Raw genomic sequence first — 13,545 nt, forward strand, 5'->3', positions numbered from 1 at the left:
CAAAGAGAACCAAAGCGGGTAAACTCTACTTTCAGATACCCTTTCACAGCTCCCAGGAGCTGACTACTGAACTGCCTGTTTTCCTGAAACCGAGCAAAGATGCACAATATGTTTGGTAGCGTGCCACATAAAGCATATCTAGACTACAGCTGGGTTGACAACTGATATGTTTTCCTGGTCTGGTAGCAGGTCAAATAAAAAAAAAAAAAAACAAAGGCCGAACACAAAACAAAAACTCTGTTTGGGGAATGACCCAGAATTAGTTTTTAAGGTTTTTTGACAGAAAAAAAAAAAAAACCCCAACAAAAAAACACCTTGAAAGAATATCAGTTTGGGGTTCTCTGAAACATTTTGTTCAACCAGAATTTGAAATACATTTCAGACCAAAATGTCATTTTGAATAAAACATGCCAAAAGGCTTTATTCTAATAACATCTTAACTAAAAATTTCAGTTTTTCAGATTAGTGTTAAAGGACAGTTCAGGGAATAAATGATGATTTGCAAAATGTTTTACTTGATCTGAATATCTATTTTTCATTGAAAAAACTTTTCAAACAGATAACTCCACCCAAGAAAAACAAATGGCCACCGCAGAAAAACACTGCACATTTCTGTTAAGTTTGCAAGGGAGGATTGGGGCAAAAGGTCTTTGCTACTTAAATGCTGCATTTGATTTGGCTCACCTTCCGCCAGCACTATCATAATTTTCTTGTAGGTCCCACTTAAACAAGACAGAGCTGATAATGGGCCAGTTTCCATTCTTGCATTAATGTAAACCCACAGTAGTTGTATCTGTTTTGTTGGATTGACTGCAGTTTGAGTGAGAGCCAACGCTGGTCCAATGACTAACCACGATAGAGCTCTCTCTTCTGAAAAGCTCAGTATTTTATAAACCGATTTATCAACTGCATACACTGCATGACAAGTAGATCAGATGATGTATCTACAGCTACACACAGAAAGAAAACAGGTAGCCCAGCCCTGAAATGTAGGATGTTTTTGGCAGCAACAGAGCTAAGGCTGTCACTCAGTGACAAGCACGATACATAACCCCATTTAGTGAGAACGCAGTTCTATCTCCCCACGCAGCAACGTTTCAGAGAGAGGCATTGTGATAGAGATGTCATCAGTTGAATAATGCACAGAAAAGTCTCAATTTTCATGTTAGAAAAGGACTTGCTCAAAAACTTTGAAGCTCCAGGAAAGATCCCCACCTTAACGAATCATCAGAATTTCAGTTACCATCTGCTTTAGTTTGCTGTTTTGTTTTACCTTTCGACTTGCCCTTTCGAGTTGCTGCATTTCCCTTGCTGTAAGCTGCCCCTAGCCTTCCTTGGGAAGGGTGGGATGCAGCTCAAATAAAGAGGTTGTAAGCAAACATATGCTCGCATTTTGCCTTAGAGAACTCAAAATTGAGGTTTTGGTGGTCCGGTGCATACATCACTCAACAAGGTATTTTGGGCTTTTCAGATTTCTCTCAACCTGGGCAGTGAACCCAGCGTCCCTCTGTCCTGAAGGCTCTTATTGCTGCAACGTGCAAGTGAAACTTGATTAGAAGGGCTAATCTGATTTTAAAAAATAAGGGGTATTTGGGGTGTCACGTGCTAAGGCGCTCACTCGAGGCAGTGAGTCTGGCTGTTGGGAAGCTCCTAAAACAGGGCCGAGTTTTTGGACAGAGTCCCAAGACCACCCACAACTTCAACTTGTAAGATGTTGGCATGCCTGGGGCGGATTGCGGGGGAGCCTGATCCTGGTGGCCAGACAGCCTCGGCCCCTTCCCTGCCATCCACCAAGAGGCATGTGTGCCAAGCAAAATGTCTTCGAGTGCCACACTTTGGCACCCGTGCTGGGGGTTGCCTACCCCTGTCCTAAAAGTTGTGTCAGGTCCTCTGGGTTGGGCAGGGTCTGGAGACAAATACAGATATAGGCAGTAACTCATTAAGCCAGGGGTTTTCAACCTTCTGGGGCCGTCATACCCCCGGTGGCCGGTTGAGAAGGCAGGAGTCCCCCAGCGGCCAGACTAGCGGGGGGTCCCACACGGCCGATGGGCGAGAAGTTCCTCCGGTTGAAAAGCCCTGCATTAAGCTAAGGCTGCTGCTCCCCTGCTCTGGGCTTTCCTGACAGAGGCTGCTCGGTAGCATGAAAATCCTTTATTATCAACGCAAGCAAGGAGATGGAGTCCACCCACTCAGTCAGGGCCAGACTAATGCAGAAGCAAACAAGGCACGTGCCTCGGGCCCTAAGTGAAGAAGGAGCCCGGTTGAGCTTATTTTACCTATTAGAGTGAAAAAAAAGTCATAAAAATATACAGTATTAAGTAGGGGGCCACAAGTTTGTTTGCCAGGGGCTTGCTAAAGGGTTAATCCAGCCCTGCATTCCTTGTCTCTCAAACAAGGGCTAGAGTCCCCTGTCAAGTAGAAAACATCCTTTGTTTGTAAGGGCTCTCAGAAGCATAAAGGCAAGCTTAGGAAAAATATTAGGGGACAGATTTCTCCCAGGGCTGAGCAGCACCTGGAGTTCGGGCCCTAAATGTTGCTAATTCCCGAGAGCCTTGCAAGATGTGGTGGCTTTTGCTCCCCACCCTTTAGAGTCGCAGCTCCATAAGCGTGAGACTGTCCTGAGGTTTTCAGATGTCTCCTGCACTGAAATCCATTCCCAGCCTTGGGGCAAAGGCTGGCAAACTTCTGAGCCCAAACAAAGCAGGCAAATCAAGACAACCACACAGTTAGTACTCGTTAAAGCTGCCTTTACACACACATGTATACTACTAGGCACACACATATACACACATGTGCATACACACACACACCTGTATACATACATGCATGCGTGCGCATGCACACCCACACACATGCACCCTTTGCTCTGGAAACCATAACCAGACGCATGCTTGTGTTATGCTTTAGAGAACGCAGTTGAAAGTCCTCTGACAGCCCAATGTACACAGCACTCAAAATGCTACCTCGGGCTTTTCATATTTCTCCCAGCCTGGGCAACGCAGCCAAGTCTCAGGTCTATTTAGCCAATCCTCAGTGCTGCCACATGCATTTGAAACCTCGTTGGCTAAGGCTTACCTCCCCACATACACCACGTGTGCGCAGTGCCCGTTGCTCACTCAGGTCAGTCAGGGCAGATCACCAGCCATCCCACAAACCGAAGTCTCCGGTCAGAGGGCACAAGTGAAGCCCAGACCTCCAGCTCGTTATGTGAACAGAGGAAAATAGCATGTGTATACCCCAGACTTGCTTGCAGCAGGTGAATTTGGGGATCCTGGTTGTTGAGGAGCTCCTCACAGTGGCTTGGACCTACAGGCTCATCAGCTCCTCTGAGCAGGGCAGTGCTGGAGCCAGATACAGGTGTAAGCAATAAGTGGTTAGGGTCAGCCTGCTGCCACCCCTCTCTGGGATCCTCCCCAGAGGCTGCTCTGCCAGCACGGAAAACTTTTGGCAATGCAGCAAGGAGCTGGAGTTACCTTGCTCACTGCCTCTCTCAGATAAGTGATTAGTATTTAGTGGCTTAGTATTTAGTATTAAAATACCCTATCAAGGACAAAAGCCCCTTTAGTCTGCAAGGGCTGCTCAGGGCTTACAAAGGCAGGCTTAGGAAAACATGATATGGCTTTGGTTTCTCAGAGGGCTGAGCAGCACCTCCAGGTCTGGCCTTAAGTGTTGCTAATCTTTGTGATATTTGTAATATGTAGTGGGTTTTCTTGCCCCTTCTTACAGTGCCAGCTCCTACAGGCCCAAATCATGTGCGATTTTCTTCCTTCACTTGAGCACCCACACACTTCCAGCTGTGGGTGCAGGTAAAAGCTGGAAAACTTTTGAATCAGAAAGGGACAAATGAAAAAGAAAGATACAAACAGACAACTACAAGTCTAGGGCTTGTAACATTTTAATTTTGGTGGTGGGTGAAGGAGCAAGGGAGGGAATGAGGAGCTGGCCTCACCACCTGCAAGCACACACATGCTTGTGAGATACCTGAGAAAATTCAAAAGAAAAAAAACAGTTAGAGTCAGAAGTAGACGTCACTCAAAGTGGTACCTCGGCTCTTTTTTGGATTTCTCTCAACCTGGATAATGAAACCAGTGTCAGCTCTGTCCAGTCGGCTTATCAGGGAGTGCTGCTGTGAGCATTGGTTACTTTGCTGACTCAGGCTTTGTCTCCCCAAATTCTCCCCGCCTTGCCCATTATGCACCTAAGTCAGCAGAACGTGCCCACAAACCAAAGCCCTTCACCAGAGGGGGCAAGCAAAGCCCAGACCTCACACTGGGTCCGTGGACCGAGGTGGACGGTACCCACATACCCCAGAATCATTTGCAGCAAGGGAATTGAGGCTGAAGCACAATTTGTACCACAACAGGCACTGTTATATTTATACTTTATTTATATATATATATATATAAAAATGACTTATTTGCTGTTACTGTAAACTGCCCTGTGCCTTTTGTGGGATAAATCAAATAAATAAATAAATGGGGGGGGGTGGGAACTAGAGATGCACCGATACACTGGTCCAATATCAGATTGGAAAATTGGCTGTATCAGGAATTGGCCCAATGCAGCTGATAATTTGTCCAAAAAACGCTCCTACGTGTGCCCACCCATGTGCCCCTGCATGCCTCCACCTACATGTCAAGAAGAGCCGGAGCTGTGCCAGGCATGCAGTGGTGGTGCTATGGGGGGCTATGGCAAAATTTGGGGTAGCTGCAGCCCCCTCCATAGCTCTTGCCCTGAGCCCAGCTCCTGCCTCAAGCCCAGCCTCTGCCAAGAAGAGCCTGGCACAGCCCCAGCTCCAGTCTGCAGCTGCAACCCGCCCATACTGCCCAGCCCTGCACACATCTTGGGGGTACATGCTCCCCCCATGCCCTCCCTCGAATGCACAGCAGTGGGAGTTGCCCCCCCCCAAATGAGCCATGGCTAAATCCCGTGCCCTGGCCCACCCTGGCTGGGCAAAGCCTGCCCCTGCCTCCTCCCTCCCTCACCACAGGGGGCATTGATCTGCCCCCCACCACATCCCTCCCTGTCCAGCACAACAGACTTACCAGCTGCATGCAGCTCTAACGAAATCGGCTAGGTATTGGCCGATACACCTCCTTAAAAAAAAATCAGCTGTCAGTACCAGCACCCCTAGAAAAAAACCAACACATTGTCAGAACTCCAGATGCTGATCTGAGAAATCAAATGTATAAAATGTTCCTAAGTCTGGCCTGGCCTTCATATAGATATAGATAGATAAGACAACTCCCCAAACACAGAACTTGCAGGAGGTTGCCTTTGGTTATTCTTAGGGGTCAGAATGAGACATAATGGTGGAAGTGGTCCCTTTGTTATATAGGGCCCACACCATTAGGACTCCATAGATCAAAACCGTCCCTTTGAATTGCACCCAAAAAGCTATTGGAAGCCAGTGAAGGCTCTGAAGCACTGGAATAATTTGCTCCTGGCATAACACTCCTCTCAAAAAGGTGGGCTGCCATGTTCTGCAACAGCTGCAGATTTCGGAGGGTCTTCAAAGGCAGCCCCACGTAGAGCAAACTGCAGTAGGGCAATGTCTGTGAGCCCTGCTTTATGTACTGGGCTTTCTCCCTCCCTCTCGGAGATAACTCTCCTAGAGCGCAGTGATTATGTGAGAGTCTCAGCTTGCATGTGAATAAAAGGAATTTTCTCTCTAGGCATGCACAAAAGCTGAAAAACTTCTGAATCCTAAATGTTCAAAACTTAATAGAGCAAATAGAGAAGCACAAATTTGGTTCTCTTCATAAAAGTATTTAATTTAACCAATGAAATCTAGGGAGAAAAGTCTTTGCTTAAAGGAAAATGCAAACTACATACTTTACTAAATAGGGGTTTCTGTTGCAGAAGAGGCAACCATCTCACAATAATAATCATTGCTGTTTGTGAGGGTATCTACCATCCCTAGGGATCTGAAAGTATGTCCTAAGCCCAAAGCGCTCATGAAGTGAAATGCAGCTGCTTCTGGGGTGTAACAACGGTTGTTTGACAACACACAGCGAATCCACATCAAAGAACAAACCTAGACCGAGTTTAAACCTGAAGGGGATTTTTATTGAGGTGAAATCTGGCCAGCCTACTGTGGCTCCCACCCTTACTTTTCTGAAAGGGTGTCAGGCGGTGATTCTTAAAAGCCATAAGTAATTGAAATATGAAGGATCCAGGTTCAGGCAGTAGCATAATTTCATATTTATGGGAGAGAGGATTAAAACAATAGCTTTAGAGTTAAGGCTCTTTGTACTGTTTAATGTATCTTCACATCCCATCTTTGCTTTTTATCACTATTATTTCTACTGCAGTATTGCACAAAGACCTCAGTGCCATTCAGGCTTTCATTGTGGGCTAGATATTATATAAATAGCGAGTGGGAATCTGGCCTGAGGAGCTTACAGTTCAAATAGGGTAGGGAAAAGGAAATGTGGTATCCTAGTACAAAAGGTGTTGAACAAAGGGATTTGATGATTTGCCCAGGTCACAGTGGAGGCCTGTGGCAGACCTGCGGGTTGCATCTATCACGCTGCTCTTCACTTAAATCTCAGTTTTCCCAAACATGTTCCCACTGACGTGATCATCCTTAAGCGTGTGCTGCCCCGTCCCTCAATATCCAGATACATTCCTTGCTAGTCCCTAACCCCTTTTTCACACAAAGGCTGGAGCTGGCCTTCAGCAAAGGTCCCTTTTGCTTTACAGATAGGTGAGGAGTTTGCTCACTCCTCATATAGAAAAAAAGAAGCAAAATCAAGGTTAGTAGATAATTTGTGTTTGAGTTCAAGCCCCTAGCGGCCCGGGCTAGTGAAAAGAGAAGTGACCTGTAAATCATTCCCAAAGCAGTTGTAGATAAACTGTAAACTAATTTTTTATCAGCATTATTGATGCATAGGACATATTTCACAAGGGATTTATATGCAACCCTGTCACCACTTTACACATCACTGCATTTATAAATCACTGAACAAACAGTGGTGCATCCAATAAATACTTTATGAACGTTTGCCAACAATTTCTCTTACATAATGTGCTCTCCATGCATTGCAAATACGGACTAAGTCCTTTATAAATTGCATTTTGCATACTATCTATTATGGCTCAGAAATGCACTCATTCTTTTGCCACCTAGACAAAATTTGTCAAAGGACTTTTGCTTTTTACTTAGGGTTTAATGGCAGGCAATTCTTGCCTTCATCACCAGCTATTAAAAAACAGGCACTTTCATTCCTTCTCCCGCACTGCTTCTCAAGCTTAGCAGCAGCACCTCACTAGCCTCCTTATATCCCCGCTTAAAATACTCCTTTATTGCCAAATACTTGATTTATCAAGTCTAACATCAGTGTCTATGGTACTGCCTCTTTGCACTCCTTCCCTTGGCTGGAGCCACCTGCTCTCTTTTGCATAGAAAAAAAAATCTTGGATGGCAGAGACCATCTTCTTGTTCTGTTTTTGCACAGGCTGTTGAACAGGGGCCTGGTTCATGACTGGAGCTCCTAGGCAGAAGAAATGCAACTAATAAATAAGGGTCTAATCACTCCAGGCTTGACTCATCCTTTTTCCACTTCCAGCTGTAAAGTTCATGCCCTGGCTGTCTTGAGTCTTTGGCAGCTAGGGAATAGCCAGGGAGTGATGCCCTGATATTGGGGCAGTCATAGTGACATCAATATTAAGGCCAGGAAAAATCATTATGATCATCTATAGGGCAGAGAACTTCATCCCATAATTTCTGCATCAGCTGGGTTACCCCTAGTTTTGGCTTCACTAGAACTGGTCAGAAGACTTTTGATGGAACAAGAGTCCTTGGAAGATGCAAGTCTGTTTAAATTGAAATGTATAGCAAAAATCAGGTCAACGGTGTCAGAATGTATCCATAGATAAGGTGATAACAAGAAGCAACTGTGTTCTGAAAGCCGAAAAATGGATGGGATCCCCTAGTAAAGGGACAGCAGCTTTGAGTAAAAAAGGTATTTTCCCCATGCTTGGTGCTGCAACAGAAGTAATGTAGTCATCTTTCTGGTAGACGGCCTTCTCCCCCTTCCTTCTTCCTCCATGTCTCGGAGGAAAAATGTGTTAGTGTGCATCCAGGCCCAAGTTAAGATGGCTACATTACCTCCATGGTAGGACGTTACACCTTGCTGCGATCTGTATATCCCTACTGGCTTGATCATCTTTTTGGAGTCATAATGCTTAACATCTACTAATAAAGTCCCCTGGCACACTAATGCGGTGCTGTAGATATGTAGCCCCCTCACCCCACGCATGGAATATTCATTGTTCGAAACAACTGTAGTGTGCTCGACTCCCACGCTTGTCTAAAGTGATCACTTTTTAAGTCAAAATCCCAAGAGAACTTGGGAAGAACAAGCTTTTTCCCCTCTTCATCAGTGTATCACGTTCCCCTAATTCCTACCATGCTAGAAGTACTCTCCTAGCAAAGACGAGTGCTTCAGATCACTAGGGAGTCTAGAGCACCGACTGGAAGGAAGTCACAACCTCCCATAGCCGTTGCATTAACACAGATTGAACGCATTGTATCGGTTTCTTTTTAGGCGTATAAAACTGCACAAGGGAGATCATGTTTTAAAAATCTATTTTTGTGTCGTTATTATTTATGCTTGGGTTATGTTCCAGTCCTCCCCAGAAGCTCTTATTGAGATCAGCAGCCCGTTGTGCTAGGCACTGTACACAGAGCCAGAGGCCCTCCCTGCCCTGAAGAGCATGCAGATTAAATAAGAAGAACAAACAAAAGATAATAGGGGACATTGAAATAACATGGTTCTCCCAAAGTCCTGCAGCAAGAAAAGAAACACAAGTCTCCCACGCAACACGTCTAACATGAGATTAGAAATGACATCACAAAATTAGGCATGTTAGAAGTGACATCGTTTTTCACATGAGTGAGATTAGAAATGACATTCACATTTCTAACATGAGATTGAAGTACTAGCGCTCGATTGAAAAACAAAAGCAAAAAAAGGAAAATAAAAATTAAAAAACAGCAAACGTTTTTGTGTGTTGAAAAAGAAAAAAATAAATAAATAAAAAACCCCCTTAAGAGTAATAAGCATTTAACAAAGAAACCATGGCCGACCCCTTCCCTCCCCAATACTACCCCCCGCTTTTTGCCTGTGGTTCTCCTTCCAAGGAGCCGCAGGCAGGTATGCTGAAGACAACGTCGTCCCTCAACATCACATCCTCAGCAAGTCCACATTCACAATGCTGTGCTCCACTTCCAAGCTCTGTAACAAAATCATCTCTGCCTGCGGCCGCATTGTATCCAAGTTGCCAGAACCGAGACCTTTCAAAGACGGGTTTTTTTCCGGGTTCGCAGTAGTGCTCAAATGCTGCACGCACCTCTGCAAGGGTGCTGTCAGTAGGGTCTGCAAACACCCCTGGCACATCAGTGTAGATTTCTAGGGCTTTATCCCCAGTGCAGTGAAGCACGACTACAATTTGATGATCCTCTGCCTCTTCCTCAGCCTTTCTGACTGCAAGGGATAATTGCAGCTTCTGTTCCCATCTTCTCCAGTTCACCCCAAGATTTCCAATAAAGGATAATGATGGTGGAGGTTGGAAATGCTCCATTTTTTTTTCTCTTTGAATGAAAGCTGTAACCCCCTTAATCAGGCTGCTGGTGACTCCACCGAGAGACAGGTCACTTCTGACACCACATAGTGTTTAATCTGTGCCATTGGGTTCAGGGATGGGGTAACGCACTCAGACCTCTGTGCCTCTGGGGTCCTGTCCTCGAGTCACCATTCAGCAGAGCCCAATGGGGTGGGAAACAGAGCTGTATCTTTATTAGGAACAGGATTCAGCAACTCCCGTACTCACAGCTTGCAGGGAGAACTACCGCTACTCACCACCACAAACCGCATGCACAGGACAGCTGGGGGGGAAACTGAGCCAAGAAGCCATCTCCATCTTTGGTTTGCTCTTCTCTCACTGTAGATGGCTGGAGCAGCCGAGTGCACGATTGTAGCTATGAAGTTGTGGTCTTGACTGAGTTCAAATTTGCTGGTCTCAGCCTGCTCCCGGGAGATGGTGCCATATCCCCTATTTACATGGAGTGGTTTATGAGCCTGGCAGTATCTGATCATTCATTGGCCATAGTTGTAATAGGGCAAAGTCTTCATGTGGTGAGGAACCTGCATGAGAGGGAGAGAGAAAAGGGGGCAGGGGAAAAAAAAAAAAGAGTGAGAAAGAAATGCATAAATATCATGCACATAGTGGAATGGGGTTTCAGTTATGTTGGTCTCCAGGCACGATCACAGTATAAATTTTAAGAATCACAAAGTGTGCACAGCACCTTTTGGATCCCTTATGAGGGCCTTATGGACAGCGCGTTCTGCTTAAAACATGGATTTTGCATTCACAGCACTTGCAAGCAATTCTGCAAGTCACTGGGGCTCTCCAAGTCCCACTGTCATCTGTGGTTTGACTGGCTGGAGGAATTCACATATGTGAATTATCTCATGTTAGAAATGCGCTACAGCAACTACCAGGTAACACTTGCAGCAGATGAAAGAGTCTGTATAACTGCACTAGCTGCAATGGAGCGGTGCCCATCTTCACTTGATACGGATCCTCCTCAGCCTTGAACATTCCCCCTGAAGGCAATAAGGGCCATCCTCAATCCTGTTTATTCTTTTACTTAAAATTGCTTTGTACCACACCTCTGCTGAAAACTTCCACAATGAACACAGCCACCCTTGGAAAAAAAAATAAAAAATCAAAGTTGTAAAGGTTAAGCCTAAAAGTAAATATTTCTAGTAAAAAAAAAGTTTGCTAGAATTCTCTTCCTACATACCTTTTCAGGTCATTCTCCTGTCTGTAGGAGATGAGAAGATCAAGATGAAAGAAACCTGGTCTTCGGGAGGAAAAAAAAACAAACCCTGCACGCTTCAAGGTATACGGGCAATCAGCTTTTTCCAGAACTACCAGAAAACCCAAGCTCGTTCTAGCCAGGGACATTGGCTGTAATTTCATTTTGTAACCAACACCTCTTCATTTCAAGGGCAGAAAAGGGAAAATGGAGACCACAGGGATGATATATCATGGGTTCTTATTGCTTGGTGCACTTCACCTAGGGAGGTAGGAACAAGCTATGTATATTAGAGACACTCAGGCTAATGATAACTTTTTCAATGGTAGAGCAAATCCCTCTGCTGCTCAGAGCTAGTAAGTGGTTAGTTCTTCCTTTTTCTCTGAAAGCTGACTGGAGGGATTCCAAGACTCCCCGTAGCTGGATTTTAAATGAACATTTTTTCACCTTACATGGCAGCCGAATAGCAGGAACGCACAAGACAAGTTGCTCAGTGGACCCTGGCAGAGCAAACTCCAATCACTTGTGGAGCACGTTCAGCCCTGGTATAAAGAGGTACAATTCCTGTTTGATTTCCTAGGATTTGTGCCAGTTTACACCCAGCATTGGATCTGTCCTTCACCTTCAAAGGCAGCTTTCTGATGCTATAAAAGCCAGAGACTGTGCATCTATGGAGCTTAGAAACTGAGGTCCTGTGCTGCATAGTAATAACCCACAGTACACTAACCACCTGGGTCCCTGTGTACATCTACTCCAAGCAAGAGTAAGAAGGATCAGACATCCCAAACTGACATATAAATGTGTTTCCCTTGTTAGCCATTTCTCAGTGCTTTTCCACACCATCTCTTGCTCCACACAACATGATTTCTCAGGGTCCCTCTTAGCAGACTAGTGGCAGATAAAGCAAAAAACTAATTGCTCACACATCTGATCACGTTCAAGGCTGGCTGAGACTGGGAATATCTGCCAGGATGTCACTACACTGATACAAGAGGGTGGACACGCTGACCTTGTGCCAAAAGTTATTTGCAGGGGGTAAGCCCCCTTGGTACCTGGTGCAACCACAGGATAAAGATCCTCCTAGTCATCCTCCTAGAAGGAGCAGTGCCCTGACCTGTACAAATGGAGTTTGTTTTCCATGCTCCAGGGCTAACTCTGGGTCCCATCTCCAATTTTGCTCCTTACCTGCTTCCTATCAGGGCCTAAACACCTTCTGGGGAACTGGCCAAAATAAAAGTTATTCTACATTCAGGAGGTACCTTGAGAAATGCCATAAATTTCCTGGGAAAGCTGACATTTGTAAATGTAAGCCCCCCACCCCAGCACCAGGCGCTACACCAGATTCAAGATCCTCAGGGTATCAGTAGTGTTGGGCTCTCCAGTGTCCCACCAAAAAGGTGTGTTCCTCATTTTCACCTTCCCACTCCAGCCTAAGGAACAGATAGGGTTGGTTATGTTAACTATAAGCATTTACGGAAGAGAAAAAAGATTAATATCAAATCTAATACACACATCTTCATATCTGCATTACATAGGTGAAACAACACCCATTCAAACTCATACCCAAAATATTCTCTGTAAGCCCAACATTAGTGAATAGTCTATGCAACATGTGATTCCATGTACAACGGCCCTGTCAATACATGTCCAGTCACAAATTGTAGACTTGAACCCTCAGCTCCACCAGGGATTCAGTTCACTCCCATAGAAATAAATAGCAGCACTGCTGTTGCTGTGAGTGGTCACCAGACGGCAGCGCACAGTTCCTGTTTCTATAAATGGTAACCTCCATTCAGATGGCAGCAAGATGATTCCTGCCTGGAAGTCAACTTCTTCCAAGCACTAGGAGGCTGAATGCCTCCCCACGTTCCCTTTCCTTGTGAAACTAGGGCTGCTTAATAGAGACTGCCTCCCTTTACCAGCAGGTCCCCTGCTCCTGCAGCTTAAACTCTCCCACAGCTCCGACCCAGCCGCAAGCGCAGGCTCCCCGTGGTGTCAGACTCTTCCTTTCCCAGGGCACCCGAGTCCTGAGTTTGCATGGCTCCTCTCCAAGACAGGGGACTCAGCTCCTTAATGAGCCGGGCAGCTGTTATAGAAAGTTGCTGGGCTGCTACTTACTGAGGGGACTAGCCGACTTGCCAGTTTAACAGACCCCCATCATCTCACCACTGAACTTCTTGCCACCTTTATTTTCCCCCAAAATAAACTGAAAATCCCCCAACTCCATCCTGGATCAGAGAAGTAACTAGATTTTTGACAGACAAGGCAGTGCCCCTTCTGCCCCCCAACCCCCAAACCTTCCTTTCTCAAACAGAGCATGTCCCACATTTGATGTTCCCACTCAAATAAAAGAGATGTCTCACCAAGTTTCCATAATAACAATTAAATCATAGATTTCTTTACAGGCTATGACTTTTCAAAGTGCAAAAAGTAGGTAATCATAATAAAATAATAATAATAATAATAATAATAAAATAGCACTTAGCATTTTAACCCCACTTGCAGCAGAGTTTATTTGAAAACCCCTGACACAGAGAGGCCAAAATGGAATAACTCATATTGAGATGCATAAAGTTTTCTTACTAGCAAATCAATGGCAAAGACAGGAGAAGATTCCTGGCTTAGTACCTGCCAGTCCCATCATACCACCCTGAAGCTTATAGTTTCATAGTAGCTAGTATCAGGAGGGACCTGAACAGATCGTCTAGCCTGACCCC

The 13,545-nt window shown here is 45.3% G+C and overlaps 1 pseudogene; it reads right to left on the minus strand.

Annotated features, from left to right (window-relative positions):
- Positions 1-3,877: 3,877 nt before the first annotated feature.
- The window catches only part of LOC106739926 (leucine-rich repeat transmembrane neuronal protein 4-like), a 36,237-nt pseudogene continuing 26,569 nt past the window's right edge, over positions 3,878-13,545 (minus strand).

Source organism: Alligator mississippiensis, chromosome 11, assembly GCF_030867095.1.
Source record: "Alligator mississippiensis isolate rAllMis1 chromosome 11, rAllMis1, whole genome shotgun sequence".
Taxonomy (NCBI): Eukaryota; Metazoa; Chordata; order Crocodylia; family Alligatoridae; genus Alligator; species Alligator mississippiensis.